At 46.6% G+C, this 26,022-nt stretch overlaps 1 protein-coding gene across 5 annotated transcripts in view; it reads right to left on the minus strand.

Annotated features, from left to right (window-relative positions):
* Ston1 (stonin 1) overlaps window positions 1-22,551 on the minus strand; it is a 45,696-nt gene extending 23,145 nt beyond the window's left edge. Inside the window, exons 1-2 of one of the 5 annotated variants that reach the window (XM_060393332.1) lie at window positions 22,485-22,537; window positions 6,059-6,200 (exon numbers count right to left, since the gene is read on the minus strand). The gene's annotated coding sequence lies outside the window, so the exon portion shown is untranslated. Of the gene's footprint in view, window positions 1-6,058; window positions 6,201-22,268 lie in introns of all 5 variants that reach the window. The other 4 variants (XM_060393331.1, XM_021644499.2, XM_021644500.2 and 1 more) reach the window with 4 other exon arrangements.
* Between the last annotated feature and the right edge of the window lie 3,471 nt (window positions 22,552-26,022).

The following is a 26,022-nucleotide window of genomic DNA, read 5'->3' on the forward strand; positions in this document are numbered from 1 at the left end:
ACTGGGGTGAGCCTCACAAGGCCTGCTTTCAGGGCAGCCCTCTGGCATTTGGCTTCTGTGGGCTCTGGAGTGGAAAGTAGAAGCAGAGAGAAATAAGAAAAGGACACTATCCCAGGGGCCCTGTGGTGACCAGACAACAATGGTTCCTGGGCTGTTGTTCTGAATGCTTCTGGGAAACCTCAAAAAAGCTGTTCAATAAAACTAGCTGGGGGCTGGAGAGATGGCTCAGCAGTTAAGAGCACTGGCTGTTCTTCCAGAGGTCCTGAGTTCAATTCCCAGCAACCGCATGGTGGCTCACAACCATCTATAGTAAGATCTGCTGCCCCCTTCTGGCGTCACAACATTGTATACATTGTAAACAAATTAAAAAATAAAATAAAAAATACAAAATAAATAAATAAAGGGTGTGGCTATGATCACGTATCTCAGAGAATCTCCTTCCCTTTCCCTGCTGCCGTCACTCTCCTGAAAATGAGCAAAACTTCGAAGTCTAAAACTTTACAAAGACTAAATACTTCACTAGTTTTTCCTTACCAGTGTGTGTGTGTGTGTGTGTGTGTGTGTGTGTGTGTGTGTGTACACCCTCATGTGCCACAACATGTCTGGGATAAACAAGACCAAGCCTTCTGGAAGCCGAGGGAGCACACAGCCTGTTAACCCCGCATGGGTTCCAGCCCGACTGGCAGGTCGCTACAGCTGCAAGGCTGAGCTAGTCCCTGCTAGACAGACTCCTGTTAAATGCCTGAGGGTCTCAGTAAACAAATTCAGGTCATCAAAGTTGGCAGCCAGGGCTCTTACCCACGGAGCACCTCACCAGAATCAGATTTAAAATTTAAAATTTAAATTTAAATTTAAAATGTTAAGGGAAGGCTAACCAAGATCAATTTCTTTGCTATAAAAATTGATATTAACAGTATAAAAATACTTTGTCTTAGCTAGCCAATAGTTATTTTGGTGTTTTGAAAAAAGACAAAAAAATTAAATGGCTCAGAAAGAATATTCAATGTTCTAAAATGGAATTCCTCCCCCAAGACACTCTTCTCACCTGTGAGCACCCTGTATGACTCAAGGGACAGCACTTGGCCAGGACAGACATCTGGAACAGCGACCCTTGGAGACTGGGCTCTGGAGCATGTGGGCACTATGTCCTGGTACACGCTCCCGCACCACATATACCCTGGCTCCTCACTGAGTGAAGACCGCAGCGCTTTCCCTAAGAGCTGGCTTCTGAGTCATAACCCCAGAGACCACATGCCCAATAATGCCTGGCAGGGTGACAGGCGAAACTGGAGAGTTCAGAGCCTGCATCCTAGGCTGCAGCTGCTCTAGCTGGAGCAGGTTTCCACTCCCTGAGCTTCTGTTTCCTCGAATGAGAAATGAGACAGTGTCACTGCTGGCTGTGGATGCTTGTCTCCCACACATACACACCTCTGTGCTGACACTAATCTCCGACATGACAGTTCTGAGGGCAGGCCCTGTTCAGGGTGACTATGTCCTGAGGACTCCTCTCTGTGAGCGAGACTGGCACCTTGTAAAAAGGCCTCCTGAGCTTGTTAAATTCTACCAGCAAGCTCTCCCTGGACATCCAACTTATCGTCACCTTGAACTTCAGCTTGAACTTTGGCTGTGAGCAATAAGTCTCTAGTGAGTGTGTGCTCTCCTGGGGGTAAGGAGTCTTGTTTTAGCACACCGTTAGCATCTGTGAAAAGGCAGTGAGGAAGACAACAAAGATGGCTGCTGCCACAGGAGCCTGCCCCTAAGGAGTTTCTAACCTGGTAGAAAAGCCCAAAGAAGCAACAAATGGAGGATGAAGTGTGCTTGCCCTCCGCTAACATCCTTGGGAGGCTGAGCGTGCCCAGCAATCCGGAGTGCCTGACTCAGGAGAAGGCTTCGAGGGGAGAGGGGTCTGATCTTCATGAGATGCGACAGCGGTGACTTGGGCTCTACTCAAGCTTCCGCTGACGTGGGTCATGTGCCTGTCAGCACCAGCGAAGTCACGCTGGGGACAAAACCAGTTACCTTCGCTGACCATCCCTAACTCGGGTCCTGGGTAATAATGGCTGCTTGCATGTCCCACAGCCAACGAACCTGAGTTCTTCCAGGGCCAGAAATGGCTGTTACTGCTCAGACACGCCCACATCTATACATCAGCTCCACCTACCAAATGGGAGAACAAAATTTTACTCACCACCCCCATAAAATTCCACAAATGTGTGTATGTGAATATGTAGTGGCCTGAACCATCACAAAATTAGAGATTTTTTTTTTAAGCATTGACTAAGGGCCCAGCTGCAAACATTGATGTCTTGGTCCTAAATACAGATATTAATATCCATATTTCTAGGTTTGGGGAACACTTTCAAAACACATGTGAATTTTATCATATTTCAGAAGGTACCAGAGACTGAAATTATTTTGCATGGAAAAAATAGGCTGACTGTATGTAACCGGATCCCATGGCTGGATCTGCCAAGACAGGGGCTCTCCCGCTAGCCTCCATTTAACCTCATGCAGCTCACATCCTGATTGTGCAGGCTCTGCCTCTGACCTTTGGGCGACTCCTGCTCAGGAAGCATGTGTGAAGGCCACCCCAGGTGCCTTTGCATAGCTTTGCCCAGCAAGACCCACAGCTTCTAAGGGATCCAGGCCTTCCAAGGGAGTACCAGAGCTCAGCTCAGCCACGGGCTGCAGGCCAACCCTAACCCCTGCTCTGCCATACTCCCACCGCCATCTTGAAACCATGAATCCATTCTTCTCTTGCTCACTGCACACAGAGGCCCCTGTGTAAGTTCCCCATGCTGTCGGCCAGTGGTGAGTAGGGGTAATGGTATTCCTAGAGCTCTGCTTTTCTCTGGCCCTACATTTAAACCCGTCCCCAATCTCAAGAGATTGCCAAGATTCCTTCAAACTCCCACAAACCATGAGAAGTCACTCCTCCAAGAAGGGGTCTACTGAGAGTGAGTGCATCCCTGCTTGACTCCTGAGGACCCCAGCAAACACACGGCAGGCTGGTGGCTTCCCCAAGCTGAAGGGTCACAGGAACATCATCTCCATTTCCACTCTTCCCACACCTGACCTTTCCCCTTCCCCATCAAGAAAGGTTGTTTCCTGTCACCCTAAATGTGCATGGCTCCTGGGAGCTCTAACAGGTGCAGTAGGACAGAAGAGACAGGTCAGAGAACAGGCAGAATGTCACTTTGCTGCTTTCTGGGACCCTGACGCAAAGGCATGAAGGCGGCGGTTTGGGGGTGTCCTGACCAATGAGCCTTCAGAGATTGCCTTCTCCATCACCATGTTCACAGCCACAAGGGAGTTTCTGAGTGGGGACACCCAAATGAGCCCACTTCATCCACAGACCCAGAAGACAGCAGGGACTATAACTGTAAGCCTCTGCTTTTGTAAGTGTATGCCTGTGTGGTAAAATACACACAAATGTTATCATTTGACCATTGTCAAGTGTATGTTTCTGTGCTATTAAGAACACCCATTGCCTGTGGAGCTGGATCTATTTAAAAAAAAAAAAAAAAAAGCTTGTTCATGGCTGAGAGCCTGAGTGGATCCTGAGAACCCAGACACAGCAGTGCAGTGCGAGTACCTTTAATCGCAGCATGCCCCTATAGGGAGACGGGAGACTGGGGTAGAACAGCAGAGGTCCAAGGGCAGAAAGCCAGGCTTATGCAGCAGCAAAGAGACCACGTCTCAAACAAGGTGGAAGGCAAGGACCAACCCCAATGGTCTCACCTCAGAACACACAGTAACACACCTGCTGCACCAACATACAGAAACACACACACAGACAGACAGACACACACACCTGCTGCACCAACATACAGAAACACACACAACTACCGTCACCATCCATTCCCAGAATTTTATCTTTCTGAAGTACAATTGTACACCAACAAAACGGTAACTCTTTGCTACCTCTTCCAGTCCCTGTACCCAGCATTGCACTTTCTTTTCTGTAAACTTAACCACTCTAGGGGCCTGTTGTGACTGGACTCTTATACTGTTCGTCCTCTGAGTCTGGCTATTTCTCTTAGCCTTGTGTCTTCAAGGTTTATTCAGGCTGAAGCAGGTATCAGGATTCCATCACTTTTGAAGGCTGTGTAATACTGTACTGAATGGATATGCTGTATTTGTTCCTCTGTGCAACCACTGATGAATGCTTTGGAGTGGGGCACTGTAGCGACCGCTGAGCAGAACAGTGCGGTCAAAGGCTAGGACAGCAAAGTCAGGTCGACGTCGGGACCTGGCGAGGCTGGCAGAAGCATAGAGCACCAAGAAAGTCCAGAGTAGGTGTTTGGCAGCTGGAATCCAGGCTGGAGCTCCCAAAAGCAAGTCCTAAAGAAGTCTGGGTACCTCCTCAAGCCTGCCCTCAGGCCTGGAACTGATAGGGTCCGGCTCACACCTGGGTTCTCTGTCCTAGTGCAGACTATGGCTCTAGAGCTCAGCAAATATTTGGTAAAAGAACCTGGTTCCAGGTGAGTTTCCCTGGTATCTCACAGGATCTCCAAGAATGGAGAACTGTGTCCAGGAAAGTACAGGAGAGCAGCTATTTGTATTTGGGAGGGAAAGGGGCCACAGCAGCATGTAGGGTTAGGGAAATCCATCCCAGGCAGCGTAGGATCTCAAAGCACTGGCTCAGCACCAGATAGGCAGCCACTGCAAAGAGGAGACTGCCAGCTACAGGGCAGAGGCCTGGTGAGGGAGCGGTGCACGGTCCAGGCCGAGCCAATAGGATGGGGGTGGGGTCCATATTTAGTGTCTTTGTTCAGCTTTTTGTGTTTAATCCCCAGGGTTCAGGAGCAATAGATCCTCATCTTCCTATTTGAGGGTCAAGGGCAGGCCTGGACCCCTGGAATGGTGCAGGGGGAATGGAGGGTGGTGAAGAGGACTTGACTCGAGTTGAGTTATACAACCAAGCCCTCGCTACAGCAGCAGCAGTCTTCCCTCACTGCAGAGGGAGCACATCAGTTCTACTGTGGCTTTCTGCCTCCAGACATCACATCAGTTCGCAGCTGCCTTACCCAGAACTGCCATGCCCGGCTCTGCCTCCGAGGTCCCCACTGCCTCCCACACCAGACAGAAACAGCTCCATCTTTTTCATGGGCTTCCTGAGGTGCGCCTACCAGGTAGGAGCCAGCAGCTCTGCTCAGGCCCCTTTCGCCTACCTCAGGTCTTGACTGTAAAGTGATAGGCTCTCAGCCTCTAGGGACTTTGAGGGAACACCACACAGCATGATGAGTGTGCCCTGGGAAGCCTGCAGTGCTTGAAGCTGTTGCTGCTGTCAGGCTCCAAACTCTGGGTCTCTGAGGGTCTGGGACTGGTTCCCAAGCAAATTCTTCCGGTCCAATAACCACACACAGAGAAAAGATTTGCTCCAGTGTGAATCCAGTGTTGTTAGCAAACAGAGCGTGCTGTCCAGGCCAGGGGCCGGGCCGGGAAGTCAGGCAACTGTGTCCTGGCCCCGCTGGTCTGCCAGTAAACTAAGTCCACTTACGCAGTGCCAAGGCATCTCGCTCATGTGCATAATGATGCATGGGGGGGGGAAGAGGAAGAAGCACAGGTGATTGGGGTGAGGTACCAAGAAAGATACAGGGGCAGGGTGGTTCCTGGACAGACTTCAACAGCCCTGAGGGCCAGGGTCTAGGTTAGACACCCCTCCAGCAGAGAAGAGCAGAGGGGAGGGAAATGGGGCCTTCCATCATCCGGGGCACAGGTACAGCTTGGCTCAGAAGCTTCCCTCACTGCCTGGACAAAGTGTGGACTGGCCCCAGACGATCCCTGGCCAGGCATGCTGGGACATACAAAGTCCATCTGAGAGAGTTCTGCCTTGTGGGGACAAAGACAAGAGTCCTCAAAGGCCAGCAAAGTGTGCCCATATCACATCACACACAGCGGGTCAGGTCTTTATCATCTCACAAAAGAAAGAGGCATGAGAGCCTTGACTTAGTCCAATTTCACAATTCAGGAATGTGTGTGTGTGTGTGTGTGTGTGTGTGTGTGTGTGTGTGTACAACACATGTGTGGAAGTCAAAGGGCAGCTTGTATGTACCTGTGCGTGGAGGCCAGAGGTTAATTTTTAGTGTCCTTCCTCAGGTGCCGTCCAGCCTTGCGGTGCTTTGAATGGGAAACAGTCCTCATTTGAACACTTGGTCCCTGCTGGTAGCTCAGTCCGGGGACATGGTACAGGATATCTGGAAAAAGTATTAGAGGTGGACTTTGAGAGGTCAAGTCTTGCTTCCCTTCCTGGTTCCATCTTTTCATGCTCGTGGGTGAGGATGTAATCTCAGCTTCCTGCTCCTGCTCCTGCTCCTGCTCCTGCTCCTGCTCCTGCTCCTGCTCCTGCTCCTGCTCCTGCTCCTGCTCCTGCTCCGTGCCTCTGTGCTGCCCTCACCTCCTGCTGCCCCCACCTCTCCCAGTAGGAACGCTCATCCTCTAAAATCGTAAGCCCAAGTAAATTCTTCCTTCGTTTGCCTTTGGCTGTGGTGTTCATCACTGTAATAGAAAAGTGACTAAAAGAACCTTGTTTGTGGAAGCAGAATCTCTGGCAGAGAATCAGAACTCACTAACTGGCTAGGCTGGCCCCCAGCAAGCCTCCTATCTCTGCCTCCTGGGTGCTGGGATTAAAAGCGTGAGCCACCTTGCCTGGCTAGGAATTTTTAGTATAGCACCCCACTGAGGAATTAGCCAGAAACTGCATAGACTCTCCCCGTGACAGACACATCAATATTTTGAGAGTTCATGTCACTCTCATTAGGACAGGACAAAACTCTTGTCTCACATTAACTATGTGGTCTCCCAGCTCCATCTACTTTGTGTTTAAACTGCGTTCCCTCACCCGCCCTTCAGTTGCTGATAACCTGCCCTGGGTCCTCCCACACTTCCTCAGAGGGCACCAGTGTTCATGCCGGGCAGCGCCTTGCCCAGCCCCCATACCCTTCTCCCAGAAGTGGATAATCTCAGCCACACACTTCCATGAGCCTTAACCCTCACATTGCCATGAGACTGGCACAGTGTCTCACACAGCCTAGCCGTGGTGAGCCCATGCTCACTTTACAGCCGTTGGTTTCTTTCCCCAGCGCAGCCAAAAGCAAGGGACGGTCATGAGCACGGGCACGGCGAGGCCGACCTGAGCAGCCCGAGTTCACTCCCCTTGAACGGAAGGCAGCACGTTGTCTGTCTCTAGGAAATGATCTGGACTGTTCAGCAGGCACTGAACACCTGTCAGTGTCTTCTCAAGGTTCACTTGACAAGTGGAGAAAGGAGGCCCAGAGAGGTAAAGCGTTGATCTCAGAATAATACAAATGAAAAGAGGAACGCGGATTCTAGCTTTGTTTTTCGTATTCTTTCTGTAACAGTTAAGTGGGAGCAAGGCTATGTTGTGTCTTCTGAGTATGACTGGGGTGAAATTTTCCCCTATTTGGCATGTTTATGCATTCTGTCTATTTTTATATAAAAAGTAACCCACCAACACACAGATACGTGTTTAGAAATATTTTAGGATTTGAAGTAATCTTCCCCTGGGGATCTGTCTTGAACATGCAGTGTGTGTGCTGGTGTGCATGTGTGTGGGGAGGAAACTCAAACCCTAACCAAGATTGGTGGGGATGGGGGTGAAAAATCCTCATCATTGGGGCTGGCCAGATGGCTCAATGAGAAGGTGTCGACCAGCAAACCTGATGACCTAACTTCAATCCTAGTTCTTAGAAAGAGAGAATTAACTCACACAAGTTGTCCTCTGACCTCTACTTGTGTGCCTACACACACACAGAAAATAAATAAATGTGTTATTTTCTTAATGTCCATAACTGAGGGGAGGGGCTTGAAGCTCCAGCCCTTGGGAGTTGACAAGGGCTTGAGGAAGAGTTAGGCATCTGTGGTGGTCCGAATGAAAATAACCCCTAGAGGTTCATGCATTTGTTTGCTTACCAGGAAGTGGAACTGTTTAGGAAGGGCTTGGGTGTGTGTCCTTGTTGGCAGAGATGTGCCACTAGAAGTATGCTTTGAAATTTCAAATACCCACATCATTCTCTCTCTCTCTCTCTCTCTCTCTCTCTCTCTCTCTCTCTCTCCCTCCCTCCCTCCCTCCCTCCCTGCCTGTTGCCTGCAGATCAGGATGTAAAGCTCGCCAGCACCTTACCTGTCTGTTTTTCTTCATGATGACAGTGAACTAACCCTCTAAAACTGTAAGCAAGTTCACAACTAAATGCTTGTCTCCTATAAGTTGCCTTGAATGTGGTATTTCTTCACACCAAGAGAACAGTGACTAATATAATGAAGGCTGGCGTAAGTGATAAGGCAGAACAGCAAGTCTACAAGATAGAGGCAGAAGAGAGCCCAACTCTGCAGTTAGAGACAGGCGGTAATGCTAAAAATGGTTCACCAATGAGCAAGGACCACAAAAACAACTTTGATTTTTATCCTAAATACAGTGAGGAGTCAGAGAAAACATTTAAAGACAGAATAAATAATAATCTCTAGGCGTGGGGGCACACACCTTTAACTCAGCTCAACTCTCAACACTCAGGAGTCAGAGGCAAGTGGATCTCTGTGAGTTTGAGGCCAGGAGAGAATATATAGGGAGACCCTGGAGGGGGGACAAATAGGGAAGGGAGAGGGGGGATCAGACTGAGATTTTGAAAAGCATGCTGCAGGAGAACTGAGAACAAACAGTGAGAAGGGTGACCAGGATCAGGTCAAAAGCAGGAGAGGAGGGTGGAGGCTTCAAGAGAGAAGCCGGGATTGGACCTGATGGATTTTGCCCAAGGTACTTCTATTTAAACTCTGAAATAAAGGAAGAAAGAAGAAATGTTTTTTTTGTTTTTTTTTTTTGAAAGAAGAAATGTTAATCATGTGCATCTCTCATGGCTTGGGAACAATTTCTCCAAAACTCTGCCAAACTCCTCATTGCTCCTGACAGGGGCTCAGCCCAGGGCAGGGCAGCGGTTCAGTAAGGAGTGGCTGAATGATTGAGCCATGTACTTTAAAAGGTGTTGGATGAGTCCTAAGCAAAGCAAAGTCAGGGTCAGAAAGCCAGCATGGTCCAGGACAGCCAAGGCTACACAGAGAAACCCTGTCTTGAAAACCAAAAACAAAAAGAAAAGAAAGAAACTATGTGAGAAACAGGATGGAGAATGAAGGGCACAAGCAGTCTAGGAAACCAAGGAAAAAGCAAGTGCCTTTCTCCTGTGTGGAGAAGTTACACAGGTTGTCTGTATCTGGCCTCTCCAGCGCCCCTGCCCGAGCTGGGGACAGACTCCCCTCCAGTCAGACAGACAAGCTGTCGGGAGGCTGGCGCACAGGATGTGCACGTGTGAACAGTTAACTAAAAACATGTGGCAGAAGAGGGGAATGTGCGGGTGAGGAGGAGGGGACCCTGACAAGCAGGGGAGCTGGAAGTCGGGCAACCCTAGCACTCTACACAGCTCGCACTCAGAGATGACTGACAAAGAGGATGATGTCAGCACACAGGATTTGTCTTTTCACAAGTCTGCGTCTTCTCGGAGGACTTGACCCTATCACCTGATTTTGGCAAAGCTCTGATCACTTTTTCCACATGATTTTTTCTTCTTACTATTAGGTGCAACTCTCTTCCGAAGGGAAGTGAAGGAGCAATGGATTTGGGGGAGGCAGGACAGAGAATAGAGGAGGCAGGCGAGGGAGGGGAGGCTTCAGTCAGAATGTATTATATGAGAGAATAATAATAATAATAACCAATTAGGAACACTTGACCAAATGGACACTACTTAGAATGACCATGACTGGACACCCAAACCACACCAAGCAGAGACACTGGGATTTTCACAAAATTTATGAGGCTCTGCTTCAAGCCACAAATGAACAACAGACCTGAGGCTGCACAGACGGGGGGGAGGGTGTTCCGGGAGTAGAGATTGAAGATTAAAGTATTTCTCCATTTGTATCAATGCTAAAATAAGGCCAATTTAAACAAGGTTTGAGCTGAGCCTGTGGTGTGTTTCTGTAATCCCAGCTCTAGGAAAGGCAGAGGAAAGAGGAGGTAAGGATCAGCTTTGCTGGGCAACAAGGCCCTGTCTGAGAAAGGAATGGGGAGGGGAGGAAGCAGGGCAGGAGGGAACGGAAGAAGAAAGGAAGAGAAAAGAAAACGAAAGAAGAAAAGAAAAGAAAACAAGGTTTGTAACTTCGTTTTATTTTTCTAATCCTCCAAATTGATTTTGAGAATGGGTTGTAGTGAACTAGAAAAAAAAAATACATTCAGAAGGATGAGTAGGCTAGCCGGTGGGTCAGCCATGTCTCTGAATCCCCGGGTCACGGCTGTGTTAAATTAGATTCCCAATGCTGTTTCCACAAAGCCCTTGGCTAAGGTCCTCAGCGTGAAAGCTATTTTTATGCGTGAGCCACAGATATTTAAACGGCAATGTATCCATAATTCCAGTTACATTTTGTTTTTTTAAATTTTTCTCTCTACTTAAGAACACGCATAGCAATCATGGTCACTGTACCTTCTTTTGAAATGATATTTGTTTATTTTCGTGTAACATGTGGGACCATGCACCAGTGGTCAGAGGACAGCTCCCAGGAGCCAGGTCTCTCCTCCACCATGTGTGGCGAGGATGGAACTCAGTCTGCTGTCAGCTTGAGCCTTAGCACCTTTACCCACTGACCCCTCTCATCATCGTAATTACTGATGAGACTCTTGCAAAACTCAACATTCTCTGAACCAAAATCAGATCCCGAGGACCCAGATAAATGATGGCTATAAAATAGGCGCATTTTCAGTCTTGAGAAATTCCTGCTCCCTCAGCCATGTCTTCACGCATTCTCTGCCTCTCCTCTTCCCCCTTGTCCCGGGCCCTTCATGATCTCACCGGGAAAACAGCAGCTAGGGGCCTGTTGTGTTTAAAACATTAACATGAATAATGAAGTTAAGGGTTTGTTTCCTTAAAAGACAAAACCACCGACAAATAAAGCAGAGAGAATTCTGACTACAGGGCCGTGGTCCTTTGGCGGCTGCAATCACCCTGCAGAAAAGTCCAGCAGTTAAGTGGTGAGAGGTGCCAAATGGCCAAACCAAATCTTAAGGAAACTCATGAAAGAGCATTCTAAATTGAAAACAGGAGCATGCCCACCACCTCTCTGACTAGACCTCATGAAGCATGGTCCTTGTTTGAAAGAATCTGAGCAGAGGGTAGACAAGGGAGGAGACTGCCATTTGTGGCTATTAACACGAGTAATGGAAGTTTCATATTCTTTGCAAACTCAGTTATGTTATGTAAATATATTTTTGTTTTCATCCCAAGTGTGGGGTTTTAGTTGGGCTATAGTTCGTCCACACCAGTGGGGCGTGGCTTTTGGCAGGTGGTAATGGCCTTCCACGTGTGGAAAGTTGATTTGTCTTCAAAGTCTGAAGCGGAGTCAGAGAAGGCAGAGAGCTGTTGGCAGTCTGGTTTCCTCAAGATTGAGAAGATGGGTTAGCAGTTAAGAGCATCGCTCCTCCTCAAAGGACTCAGGTTTGCTTCCTAGCCCCTACCTGGTAGCTCACAACGATCTGTAACTCCAGCTCCATGGAATCTGAAACCCTCTTCTGGCATCCATGGGTACCTGAACACGTGTCATACATTCACAAAAATATGCACAGACATACATAAATAATAATGCATAAACTTCGAAGTAGACACTGCTAAGGAAAAACACTCAAGACACAGAATTGGCAAGGAATAATCTCAACGAGTCCCAATAGCACGGAGGAACCCCAATAGCATGAGAAACAGCCCCAAGCACTAGCAACATGAGGTTACATGAAGCTTGAAAAGTTCTGCACAGCAAAACATACTTTTAGCATTAGAGTGCACGGACAGCCTACAGAATAAGAGAAAAGTTTGCTACCTGTGCTTTAGGCAAGAGCTTACTACACAGAATAACACAAAGAACTACAAAAACTAAACACCAAAATTAAGAAAGAAAAAAAACCTTATCAATAAATGGGCCAATGAACTAAACAATTCTCAGAAGAAGAAATACAAATAGCCAGTAGATTAGGCCTAGAGAGATGGCTGAGAGGTTAAGAGCACTGGTTGTTCTTCTGAAGGTCCTCAGTTCAATTCCTAGCAACCACCTGGTGGCTCACAACCATCTATAATGTGATCTGGTGCCCTCTTCTAGTGTCTAGGCACACATGCAGGTAGAGTACTATGTAAATAATAAATAAATCTTTTAAAAAAGTAAATATTTTTAAAGCGTTCATGTGTGAAACAGGAAAAAGCTTTTTCCTTCCCGTGTCTCCAGCCCTCTGAAGTGATGAGCTCCAGCGTATGAGATCTGCCTTCCGAGGTCATCTGCCGAGTGTACAGAAGGTGACAACTCTTTGACAGAGGACCCACCTGACGTTACGTCTCCCCTGTGAAGAGGACCTCACTGACCCAAAGGTCACATGGAGGGTGCTGAGGGGACCCCTATTCCCAGGGTCTGTTTCATGCCTCTCTACCCACAGGCTACCTCCTAAGCTCCTCTACCAGATGTGAGTGCCAGGGGAGAGATCTGTACCAATGTGCTCACGGGGACTGGGTGTCTGAGCTGGGCATGCAGCAGGTGCTGCTGGCCACCAAGGGCCTGCCGATCCCCCTAACCTGGAGTCTGCGCTCAGCCAGGAGGCAGGCTGCCTGGGCCAGTCTGCTCAGAGAGAACCACAGGGTGCAGGCGGCACCAGCAGCAGGAGGGTGAGGCCACCTGAGACCGGGCCAGTGTGGCTATAGCCTCCTCTACTCAGCCTGAGACCGCAGGGGTTACAGGAGGAACTGAGCGTCTCACGGCCAAGAGAAAGCTGGATAAGAGGCAGGTGCTGAGGTGACTGTAGTGGGCTGTTCTCCCTCCTTCCTCCATTCAGTTCTGTCCCTACACAAACACACACACACATTCACACACACATACACACACATAAATACACACACATACATATACACACATAAACACTCACACACATACACACTCGTACACACACACACACATACACACACATAAATACACACACATACATATACACACATAAACACTCACACACATACACACTCGTACACACACACACACATACACACACACCTACATACACACACAGAAGCAAAAACAAACAAGCAAATAAATTTAAATAAACATGTGTTTTAATTCCATTAAGAAAGTATTCAACATTTGGAGCTATCAGAGAAATGCAAACTAAAACTGCTTTGAGATTCCATCTCTTCCCAGTCAGAATAGCTATCATCAAGAAAACCATTAACAAATGCTGGTGAGATGAGGGAAGAGAGGAATGTTTGTCTACACTTGGTGAGAGTGTCAGCTAGTGTGTAGCTACTGTGAAGTCAAGGAGGAGATGGTTCGAAAAACTAAAATTAGGACCATCCTATAACCCTCTGTACCACTCCTCGGCATATTTCAGGTGTTTTATATCCTACTACCCAGATATTTGCACTTTCATGTTCACTGCTGCTCTGTTCCTAACAGTTAGGAAACGGAAGCAGCAGAGATTTCCATCAACAGGCGAATGAATAACGAAAATGTGGTTCATATACGCAACAGAATTTTACTCAGCTGTGAAAAGAAAGAAAGAAAGAAAGAAAGAAAAGAAAAGAAAAGAAAAGAAAAGAAAAGAAAAGAAAAGAAAAGAAAAGAAAATTTACAAAAAAAAGGGGGGGGGCTAGAGCTGGAAAATGTTAAGCGAGGTCCAGGCTCAAAAAGACGAATGCTATCGGTCACATACTGATACAAATATTGTTAAGTGTTTGTACTTAGGTGAGGAAAATGTGGGTAGATGCCAAGAAACTAGAAGAGACTGTAAGATGAGGAGCGGAGTCTTTGAGGCAACAGAGAGAGAACAGAAGACTATGATGGGAAAAGTGAAGGGAGCAACACTGGAGGCAAAAGAGGTGAGGGAGAGGGCAATGGAGAAATCAGCCAAACGCTGCATAAAACCACATATGGAAACCTGTCACTCTGTGAACTAGGATTTTAAAACTTTTAGGTGGAATATGATGTCACCAGAATATAATCCCAGCACTCAAGGGTCTGAGGCAGGAGGACTGCCATGAGTTTGAAGTCAGCCTGGGCTACAGCAAATATCCTACCAACCAAGACTTTGTAATATACATAGATAGACAGACAGACAGATACGTATAGAATAAATAGATGCATAGATTTGGAAAGGGTTACATAAATTGTGAAATTAAATGAAAGAATTAGCACAAATTAACAATATTTAGCACATAAAGAAGAACATTAAACTACAGTCAATATCTATAAAGCCATAATTTAAAACTGTGAATGGCTTTATGGTACAAAATCTAAGAACACAGAACGCAGGCTGGAGAGAGGGCTCAGCAGCTAAAGCACTTGCCCTTGCAGAGGACTCGGGTTTGGCTCACCAGTATTAGAGCATCTGGTGTCATCTCTGCTCTGAGGTCGCTTGTTTGCTATTTGGTGAACATACATGCTGGCCAACCACGCGTACTCATAAAATAAAATTTAACTGACTAAAAAATAAAAAGTAAATCTGAAAACACCTGGCTGGATCATCTTAATAATAATCAAAAGTGAGTTAAGAAAAGAGGGGAAATCAAATTATTCAATAAACATTCTTAAAAATTAATTGTCAGATCAGGACATGATAACACACACTCCTAATCCCAGAACCTGGGAGGTGGAGGTGGGGGGGGGTCACGATCAAGGACGACCTTGGTTCCCTGGAAGGTTCAAGGCCAGTGTGGACCACATGAGACCTTGTATCAAAGAGGAAAAGAGAAATGAAGGTTTCAAAAACTTGACACATATGCTCTTTACAAGTTATCTAACTGGTTTTGCAGTTAGTTTTGCCAATTTTAAAAACAACATATAATCCTTATATCTTACAAACTGTTCAAGAAAAAATATACACATATATGCATGTATGTTTATTGTATATAAATAAGGGAGAGCTACTCAACTTATTGAAGCTAGATACAAAGCAAAACAAGAATAAAAGAGCAAATAATTTTTTTCTTTTAGGATTTTTTTTTAAGACAGGGTCTCCACTACATGGCCTTAACTGTCTATGTGGCCTGACTGTCCTGTAACTCACTGTATAGACCAGGCTGGCCTCTGCCTCCAAAGTGCTGGGACTAAAGGTTTCCACATCCAGCCAAAGAAAAATTTTAAAACAATTTCACTAGTGAACATTTACAAAAACTTTAAATAAAATATTAGCAAATGAAAGCTTATAGAATCTAATATTAAATAACTATGTATATATATGTATGTGTGTGTTTTGATACATTTAAATTTATTAACTCATATTATTTATGACATAATAGGAAGAAAGAAATACATGATCATCTCATATAATTTACATAAGACATTTAAAAACTACATAAAGTCAGCAATATAATTTTTAACTTGCTAAAAAATATTAAGAAAGGAAGAAAAGTCCTTAATTTAATAAAGACAACCTACTAAAACATTAAGTCAACTTTATAAGCCCTGGGTCTTTAAAAGACCCCATTAAAGCTGGGCAGTGGTGGCACATGCCTTTAATCTCGGTACTTGGGAGGCAAAGGCAGGTAGACCTCTGAGTTTGAGGCCAGCCTGGTCTACAGAGTGAGTTTCAGTACAGCCAGGACTACACAGAGAAACGCAAAACAACAATAGTGAATACAGGATGCCTCCGTATCACTATAGAATACTATACTTGTGGCTCCACTAATGTAATAAGACAAGAAAAAGACACAAAAATACCAAGGAATACAGGAGGCAAATTATTGTGGTTTTGAGCACATAGAAATTCAAGAACATCTATACCCTGACTAATGATCTAAGAGAAGAGATCAGGCAGCATGATGAATAAAGAGAACAAAGATTTTAGACTAGCAATGTTTATATTATCTAGAAAATAGGATGTTATTGAAAATATGGACAAAATCTATGGAAATAATGGATATGAACGTTATATAAACCATCCATAATAGAAATTGCTAGTTACCATTCACCTAAATAGAAAGAGACAGGAAGGACCTGGAGAGATGGCTCAGCTGGTGAAGGAGCTTGCCCTGTAAGCCTGAGAACCTGCGCTCTATTTCTTCACATGGGTTAGAAGGAGAAGAGACCCGACTCCATAAAGTTACCTTCTGACCTATGGCACAATGTGCCCCCAACACACACACACACACACACACACACACACACGATGGTGATGATGATGATGATGATGATAAATATTTTCTAAAAAGATGGGAAGATCTAATATTGTTAAGATGTCACCATAAGCCAGGCCTGTGGTGCAGGCCTATGAGCCCAACTACCAAGGAGATTAATGTAGGAAGATTACCAGTTCATGGCCTGCATGGGATCCGTAGAGAGAGAGTTCAAGGCTCAGCTGAGCAATTTACTGAGAGATCTGGTCTCAACTAAACTGTAGCATGTGTAGTACCTAGGTTCAATTCCTAGAGATGTGGAAGTGACATCAGTATAAAGTAAATGTAATTTTAGTAAAAAATCTCAGTAGAATTTTCTGTTTGTGTGCATGCAAGTAGACAAAATCGGTTTATGTAAGCTAACAAAACCCAAAGCAGACAAGAAATCCTTTGAAACTATGAGATTAATAGTAATGAAAAATCTTTTGTGCCTTCTCACGTCAGGGGATATTTTAACATTTTATTGTACATTATTTTCTCAATAATACTTTGGGTGGAACTGTCACTTATATGTTAAGTATGAGAGACAGAAAAAAATTAAGGTCACTCAACTATGAAAACAGAAATGCTAACAGGTGGACTGGATAAAATTTACTAAGTCCACACCTAGACATGCTTATAAATAAACTGAAAAGAAAAAAAGAAAAAAATCTCTCCGATGTATCAGAGAGAAGACGGGTTGCCATCAGATTTCTAATCAGCAGCGATGGGCTTGTGAAGACAATAGCAAAGCACCTCCCATGTGCTAAGGGAGATTGTTGCATGGAGTTCTTCATTTGTGAGTGATAGCAATCTAACGATACTTGTGGGAACATAAATATTTTAAAACTTATCAAGGAGCCTGAATAAGAGAGCATCAAGTAATCCCAGAACAAAGGCAAAGAAAGTAGGGGTGTTGAGGTCAGCCTGAATAAAAACTAGTTTAAGGCCAGCCTGGGGTATATGGGAAGACCTTGGAGAGAGGGAGGCAAGGAGGAACAGAGACTGTACATTTACACTGACATGATGGAAAATAAACTGAAATGAAAGTATGGAGACCCTAAAGCACCACCCTGCCCCCTCAGGACTGGAGAAACTGCTCGTGGCAGGGAACCTGAGTTCAGAGCCCAGCACATATCGGTGGCTCCAGCTGCAGGCCAACAACACCCTCTCAGGACTCCACCACTCCTATATACACATAATTTATAATAAAACAATTTTTAAATAGCAGCAGCCCCCTAGATACACTGAATATGGTGAAACACCGTGATATAGGTGACAAACTGGAAGCAGAAGAAAGCATAGGGAGGAAATAATGTGTGTCCTCAGTTGTCACAAATAAAGACCCAGAAAGGCCTACATCTACGCTAACTGGCTTTGAACTTCCTTTGGCCAACTGAGAAAAGATAAACACAGAGCAATGGTAGAATCTCAGCACCCACTAGAGAACACAGGCAAACTTCTCAAAGCGACACACTGCTACCACTGAGGGAGGCCAGAAAGAAATATCTTATTTGCCAAATATAAACAGGATCTCAACTATCAGTCTAAGTGTGATAATTTGGGAAAGGACCCTTGACTCTTATCTTGCAAGGATTTTTTTTTTCTTTTTTCTTTTTGTGAGTCATCTATTTGTTTCTTTTACTGTATGTGTGTCGGTGTGGTGCCCACGGAGGCCTAAGGAGGGTATCAGACCCCTTGGAACCAGAGTTACAAGAGGTTATGGAGGCACCTAACATGAGTACTGCAAACCAAACTGGGGGTCTCTGCAAGCACAGTACTCAGTCTTAGCCCATGTCCTGAGCCCTGGCTGTCCTGGAACTCGCTCTGTAGACCAGGCTATCCTGGAACTCACAGATATTTGCCTGCTTTTGCTTCCTGAGTGCTGGGAGTAAATGCCTGTGCCACCACACTTGGGTAAACGTATTTTCAAGGAGGAGGCCACCATTATTAGGATCATTTACCTTCCAGAAATCTGTCTTTGAGAAACACAAGGGTGGGGGGAACCTTCTGTGATCTAGCAGGGGTTTTTTTTTGGGGGGGTGGGGGGTGCTAATTTTCCTAAGGACATTTAGGTAGGCCCCACAGAGGAGAGGGATACAGCGTCCTCCAGGGCCTGGCTCCCCATGAAAGAGGGCTGTGCTATGAGATCTGAGCTTCAGAATCATGTCACATATCCCCATCTCCATTAAACCAGCCAACCTTGCCAATGTGTGAGATCACCCGCGGAGCCTGGCTTCCAAATTCGAGCCCACTATCACATTTACATAAAACAATGTTCACCACCATGTTTACCTCAAGACACAATGAGCTTTTCCACCCATCCTAGCCACTGTAAACAGCAACAGAAGCCCAAGGGACAGCTGGGAGACATGATCTGCCTGGCCTACTTAAAACAACAAAACAACCCAGAGCCTTGCACTTGAGCTGCTCCACAATCCCATGGGGTTCCTGGAACTCCAGTCTGGCTGGGAAGCCTCCAGAGAATTCTGGATACATCTAATGGGATAGAGGCGTTTCCCAACTGTGCTGTAAGTCTAGAGCAATTCTCAAAGACTTCCAAAGAGAGGGATTTGGGAGACAGAGGTGTTTTATAAGCAATCAAAATATTTTCCTTTCCTTTCCTATTTTTCCGTAATACCATTGGTAACTTATATGGGGGGGAGGGGAGAGGCAGTGCACAGTAGAGACCGAGGTCTGCAGACTTTCACCACTGACCTGAGTGTGAGGCTTGCTTCCCACACTTAGTGCCTGGGCAGCCTCTCTAATCCCAGCTTCTGAAACGCCACAATGACAATAATAATAGTCCTTGCCTCAAAGCCTTTAAAATTAAACACTGCGTGTGAGTGTTTAACTCGCAGTGAATGTCAGCTACCATTACTGTCGAGGAGCTGGGGAACCCTGGCCAGCACAAAGAGAAGCAAAAGCAGCTCTAGCCCCTCCCCCCATCCATCTCAAAGCATATAATTCCAGTTGTCATGGGCGTATTTTCAAAGAGTAAAAGGATAGTACTTTCTAATCCATAGCTTGCTATTTAAATTCACCCCTGTGCTCTGAGCCTCTCCTGTGTGATTCAGTATTATGTACAGCACAGTGTTTAAAAGCCAGGTAGCATGTCGCTGGGTGAGTTTACTTTTTGACAGTAAAAAGTAACCCCTGCCCTCTTCTCTTTCGATGTATGTCCCACACCTTCTATATTCCTAACATATTTGACTCAGCCAGATGGTGGCTACTTTCTCCTGGCTGCGTGGAGATATGGCCTCCACCTCACTCTCCAACCTGTCCATCCTGAAGGCAAGGGCCCTTTTGTGGTCTTCTGACATCGCCAGCATCCTGTACCCATGCTTGGCCAGCCTTTGCTGCTGGATGTGTGGCTGACCAGTCTGTTTAACTACATTAATTTGATGACAGGAGCAAAATGGAACCTTGCCAGATAGGCAGGTTTTCTCCAAACAGTGTAAGGTTGACTTCCAGGGTATTAAATTCAGATTAGAAATTCCCAGGAAGAGGAAGAGACTGAAGATTCATATCAGGGTACATTGTTTGTCTAAGCGGCCAGGCCATGCAAGTTCACAGCTTAAGGACTGACAGTTAAATGAAGGAGGTCCCAGCATTTCATAGATGTTATGAGAACACCAACAAAGCCTTACTGAGTGATTCAAATATGAGACTGCCAAACTGTGCAGAAGTGACATATCCTATTTAAAATAAGCCCTCCCTTATTTTCAATGAATTCAGTTTTTAAAATCTTTTTATTTAGTCTTTTACAATGCCACACATATATAAAACACACTTTGGTCATCTCTCTCTCTCCCTCTCTCTCATTGTCCTCTTATCTCCTTCACCCTCCTTCCCTCTGCCCTTCTTCCCAAGTGTCCCCCCCACCCCATCTCTCTCTCTCTGTCTCCTTCTGTTTCTTTGCCTCTCTCTGCTTCTCTCTATCTCTTTCTCTTGTCGGTGTGTGTGTGTGTGTGTGTGTGTGTGTGTGTGTGTAGGTTCATTTCATTGCACTTTATCAGGTTTGTTCGTTCTAGCATGGGTAGGGGTTTATTTACTTGAGTAACAGCAATTTCCCAATAATTACACCACTGGGGCATATCCCCTAGAAATCAATAATTGTAGCTCCCCAGGAAAGGGTGGGCGAGGTCCCTCCCCACCCTTGATGCTGCTGATGGGCAGCTCTGTGCAAGTGCCCTTACTGCTGCTGTGACTTCATAGATATCACCCTTACCATGTTCAGGAAAATGAGTTTTCTTAGCTTGCCTCCCCATCCTTTGGTTCCTACACTCTATCTGCCCTCCTCCATCAAGTTTCCTGAGCCTTGCTGGAAGGACACAGACATCTCATCAACAGTCCCCTATTCTCAGTTAAGAGCCTCTGCAGGTTCTTTTAGATCTTCATTTACACACTGCCCTGCTTTAAAATGTTGTTTGCAGAATGTGCTATGATCCCATTATTGTTTTACAGAAAGAGAATAGCTCAAGTCCTTCAGAAGCATGCGTTCTTAGGGATTAGCTGAAGGACCTGAGTTCAGATCCCCAGCACCCATGTAAATCATTCAATTTGGCAAAAGCTGGGCATGCCTGGGCAGACACAGGATTCTTTGTGGGGTTTGCTAGTCTATTGGGAAAAACAATGAGCTCCAGGTCCAGCAAGAGAATGAACAGAGGGGGGTTGAACAGGAGACTCAACATCCTCCTCTGCCCTCCTCAGATCTGTGCACGCACGAACATACCACACACATGCCAACACCCCCTCAAGGAACAAACGGAAGCCTGTATCCCTTGCATACTGAGAGGGACCCCGCTCCCCTTCAGTTCCTCACATAGCTCAGCCCTGGGCAGCTCGGAGTCTGAGTGGGTCAGAAGCAGAATTAGACAATCAACCTCACCCAGTCCCTAAAACACAGCCAGAGTGACAACAAAAAAGACTCCATCTGTGTGGTTCCCTGCAAGAATCAGCAGGCTTGTCTGAAGCACCCAGAGAACCAAGCCTGTCATGGAAATATTGATTCAGTCGTAATGAGAACCGACATAAAAACCACACAAATGAACTAAACAGCTTTCACCCAATCAGAGCTCAGCTGAAGCCACAGCCACAGGGTTAAAGTGTGCTGCCGTCCTTTCTGTCTGTTCGGATGTGGCGCCTCTTCCATCACTCTTTTACTTGTTTGCACGACTCCTGCTTAGGGGAGAGAAAGTGGAAGGGAGGCCAGAGGGAATGACAACAACCTTCCTGCCCAAGCATGTCCGGCAAATTAAAGCCTCTGGCCTGGGGGAGGTGGTAATAGCCGGTTAGAGGAGCCTAAAAAACAAAACTAACGCAGTAGAGACGAGACTGACGTCCTTACTTTCCAAAGACCATCTTCTGCATGGCATTTTTATTAATTCTCAGTTGTTTGTTTGTTTGTTTTCGTTATTTGGCGGCAGTGGAGTGGGGATAGTGAGGGCCATGGTACATGTACAATGTGGAGGAGGGGCTTTTCTCCTCATCCTTAGGTCCCCAGCAACGCAATTCAAGTAGTCAAGGCTTGACAGCGATCCCCTTTACCCCGTGAGCTACCTCACCAGCCCCGAACAGAATTTATTTATTTATTTTTGGCTAGCATTCTGTTTTTCTTCATGAGCTTTGCTGTCTAACTAGAGTAACTGTCACTGATGGGGGACGTACAGTTGGAAAGAAAGCAGACGATAGACAACCAGCTCTCTAGGTTGGGTGTTACCGAACCATAGAAACAGTCCTTCTGCACCCGCAAAGCCCACATGCCAAATCCCGGCGCATGTCACTGCTGCAGCAAATATCGGGGCAGGGTGTACCCAAGCCTGTGCGTGACCCCTTGGCCTGGCTGGCTTCGCCTGGCTGGTCATCTCTGAGTACAAGAGGGGATGAAGGTGAACCCAGAAGTGGGAGTGGACAGGACCACCAAGAACGGAGCCAGGAAGACTGCGCGGGAGAAGGGGGGTGGTTGGAGTGGGGGTGGGGAGGGTCCCGCGTCCCGAGGGAGCGCTGCCCTGCCGACAGGGCTGGTGCCCAGGTCTGGGTGGCGAGAACTTCGGTAGGTTTCTACAGTCCCCGCCCGTCTTGCTCACGAACCTGACTGTCCCGTGCAGTTGGACTTTTCTTTCTTTGCAGTCAGGCCCAGGACAGAGAGAAGCCGGCAGGGCCCAGCCCCTCGCCGCCCCGGACGCCAGTGGGGAGTCGAGGACGGGGAGGTCCCCGCGCTCAAACTCCAGCGACCCGGAGCTACCCCACCCTGAAGAGATGCTCCCCCAAGCCTTCTCCGGGCTGTCCCTGGGGTGGTTCACTCACGGGCAGCGTGGCTGGGGCTCCGACTCAGGCCGCGGCCATCCACACAGGGAGGAGGCGAGGGGAGAAGGGGAGGGAGGAGGGGAGGGAGGAGAGGGAGGGCCCTGGCTACTGGGGGTGGGGTGAGGGGGGCGGCCACCGCTGGGGCACTCCTCCAGTCCACGCCCGGCTTCCCCTATGGTACCCTCCCTTCTTGCTCCTTTCTCCACCCTAGATCCCCCATCCCCACACAGTTTTTCTGGAATGAGACTAGACCTTCGCTTCCCTCTACAAGTCAGCTGTCCAGGACGAGTCTGTAGTCCCCCAAAAGGAAGCTGGAAAGGGGTCACCAACTTTTCCTGAAAGCCTCTAAGAGGACCTCCTCCTTTGCTTCCAAAGTCGGGTCGACACCAAAGGATAACGGGTCCTTCTTCCTGGGTGAAATTCATACATACCCGGCGCACAGATGACCAGGTGAGCGAGTCAAGGGTCAAGCGGTGCAGGCAGTAGGAGTTCCACAGCGCCTCAGGCGTGCCTCCTGGAGAAAGCAGGCGAGGTGAGGAAGAGATGCCAACCTCAGCAGCATCTGAGGTTTCCAGTGTAGCACACCCTCTACTCTGTCGCCTGTGAACAAATGACTCTCAGAACACCCCAGCCTCTTTCTCAAGGGACACCGAAGGAGTCACAACACCAACAACACGAAAAAATGGAGGTAGGGCACCCTTTTTCCAGGAAGGATACCGAATCCCAGAGTGGAGACTTGAATTGGATTGGCTAGGATGTGCAATGAAGAAGGACATTCCAGGCTCTAGCGTGGTTTGGAGTATTTAGGAGAGGTGGAAATGGCTCAGTGGAGGGTGAAGCATTAAAGAAATCATGAAGGTTTTGTTTGGTTGGTTGGTTTCTGCTTTTTTTGAGACAGCATTTCTCTGTGTAGCCTTGGCTGTCCTGGACTCACTTTGTAGACCAGGTTGGCCTCAAACTCACAGAGATCCACCTGTCTCTGCCTCTTCCGGGCCTACAGGACTGTGCCACTGCACCTGGCTTCATGAAGGTTTTTAAGCAGAAAGTATTTTGATTCCAGTAGATCCCCATTCACTTTTGTATTCCCCAGGATGGACACTCATGGGGTGCCCAGGGAGTCCTCCTGGACTCAGACTATCAGTGGAGGAATGTCAGTCTAGTGCTCTGCAAGATGAACTGCCTGGGAAGAGAACTGTGTGCAAACCAGGAAGGCTGATGAGCCTGAGGGCGGACTGGCAGGTGAGAGGAAGCTGCAATTCTGGTGAAACATCTCCCTGAACTCATACAATACTGGGATTCCTCCTAGAACACTTTTCCTGGTATAGTCTTTGTGGCCTTGGAAAACTTGGTAAAATGGGAAAGAATCTCGCAATCTGCCCAACCAGTAGGATTCAGGGAGGAAACGGACCTCCAGAGAGGGCACAGGTACGCCTGAAGCCACACAGTTGAACACGCTTGGGATAATGTCATGCTCTGGTAAGATTTCTAACTGTGTTTATGCTTAGAGCGGAACACAAACAAAAGAAATAAAACAAAAGCAGGAGTGTGTCACCTCCCCATCACCAGAACATTGGAAGTAAAATACTTGAAGTAAAACATTGGAAGTAAAAGAACTTGAGTGGGGAAGGTAGAGGGTGTTCCTATGGAAGCCGACAGGAGCTGGTCAGCCTGAGAAGAGCAAAAGGGGAGAGGCACACAGAAAACACATTAAAACAGTAGTAGCACTACAGCAGCTTTCTGAGGCCACCTTTTTAACTGTGTCATCTTTGAAACAAGCAGGATGGCCTTCATTAGTGGGGTTGCCCAGCTGGTGAAAGAAATCTCATGGAAATTTTGACACTGTCTAGGAGCAAACGGACATGTAGTTTTCTAAAGACTATTCCAGTTGGTTGAAAATTGTTCTGTTTTTTAACTAGAACTGCCCTCCCCTTCTATGACCCACTCTGGAGATCGCCGCTCTCCTAAACGCAGAGCTCTTTCTCCTAACTCCAGCACTACCTCCTCTGGCAGTTAAAAGCTGGTGGTGAAGTGCTTATCCTATCCTCAGCTCAGCCACGGCAGCCCTGTCACCATGTCACCAGCAGGGGCGGCGTTCTACTCTGCTCCTCTTCCCTGCTGCACAATAAACAGACCCTCAGAGGACATCCTTCTCATTTTTATTCAGGGCTTTTCTTTTCCCCAACAGCCTTTTCTTGCAACCACTGAGAACATTCAAGGAGATCCCCAGTACACACAGCAGTGGGATTCTGTTTTTAAACACTTTCTCTAGTCTTGGCTTTGTGACCTTGCAAAACCTGGTAAATGGAAGAGATATTGAACTAGCCTGTCCAATCACTGGGATTCAGAGAACTCAGAACTCAGTATCACAAGGAGATTCCCCAAAGTTTCTGTGGGTAGGACCTGGTAGATACCTCAGAATTCTTCAAAATCCAAGTCAGCTTAAGCTATTAGGATCAACATACCTTCAAGAGGAGGGCCAGGCTTGCTCTCAAATGATTAATGAGAACATTACTCCTCTCTCAAACTTTACAACAATAGTGTCTTTTGGATGACAAAAGCCATTCAAGAAGTGATGGCTTTAAGGAAACTGTATTGAAGAAGAAAGCACTTGAACACAGACATTTCACATGCATGGAGCATTCTGATATGACCTAGGCTACAGCTCAGTGTCCTTTTCTGTGGAAATTCAAATTCACTTTGGACAGGAATTTCCTCAACTAAAAATTCTACATCTTCACTGAGAATGGATTGAAAGCAAGCATATGAGTTCCAACCAGCCAGCAATCAACAGTCTTCCATCACAAAGATGACACCCCTGGCATTGCTTGAGCTACACAGACCAGGGGCTACATTTGGTCCATGGCCTCCATACCTAAGACATATCCAGTGAGTGTTTGTGACTGTCTTCTATGTACAAGATACCCTGCTGTGCAGCAAAAGTCTAAGTCAAAGCATGGATAGATAACATACATTAAAATACAATGTGCAATTTGTCCAATTAACCCAGCTAAAGAGGTGACCTAAAGAAATGCAGGGAATATAGGAAAGACTATGTAATGACGCATGCCTACAGCACTATAGCTAAAGAAGGAAGAGCATAAATTCAAGGCCTAGCAAGAAGGAAGGGAAAAGTGGGAGAGAGGGAGGGAAGGAGGAGGGGAGGCAGGCCAAGGAAGAATATTGTTTTAGTATTTGAGCAGGATGTGACTGACATTCTTTTGTTGACTGGATTATGCTGTTTCTATTCTTGGGCCTCAGAGATTTCCCTCCTGGGCCACCACTGTACTTGTGGTATTTAGGAAAGCAGTGGAGTGGAGCTCAGGAGTGATTAAAGCCCCCAGTAAATAAACACTGAGGCTCCAATTAGGGCATTGCCTTTTGTGGCCCTCCACTGACTGGCTCCACTATGCTTCCTCTGCTGAGTTTTCCTAGTCTTTTCATGGAAAGTTGGTTAAACGTTCTCTAGTCTTTTCTTCCACAGATTCAGTAAAGCAGAACTACAATTACCAGCTAGTCTCCTAATTTGGAGCTAATTACT

This window comes from Meriones unguiculatus, chromosome 1, assembly GCF_030254825.1.
Source record: "Meriones unguiculatus strain TT.TT164.6M chromosome 1, Bangor_MerUng_6.1, whole genome shotgun sequence".
Taxonomy (NCBI): Eukaryota; Metazoa; Chordata; class Mammalia; order Rodentia; family Muridae; genus Meriones; species Meriones unguiculatus.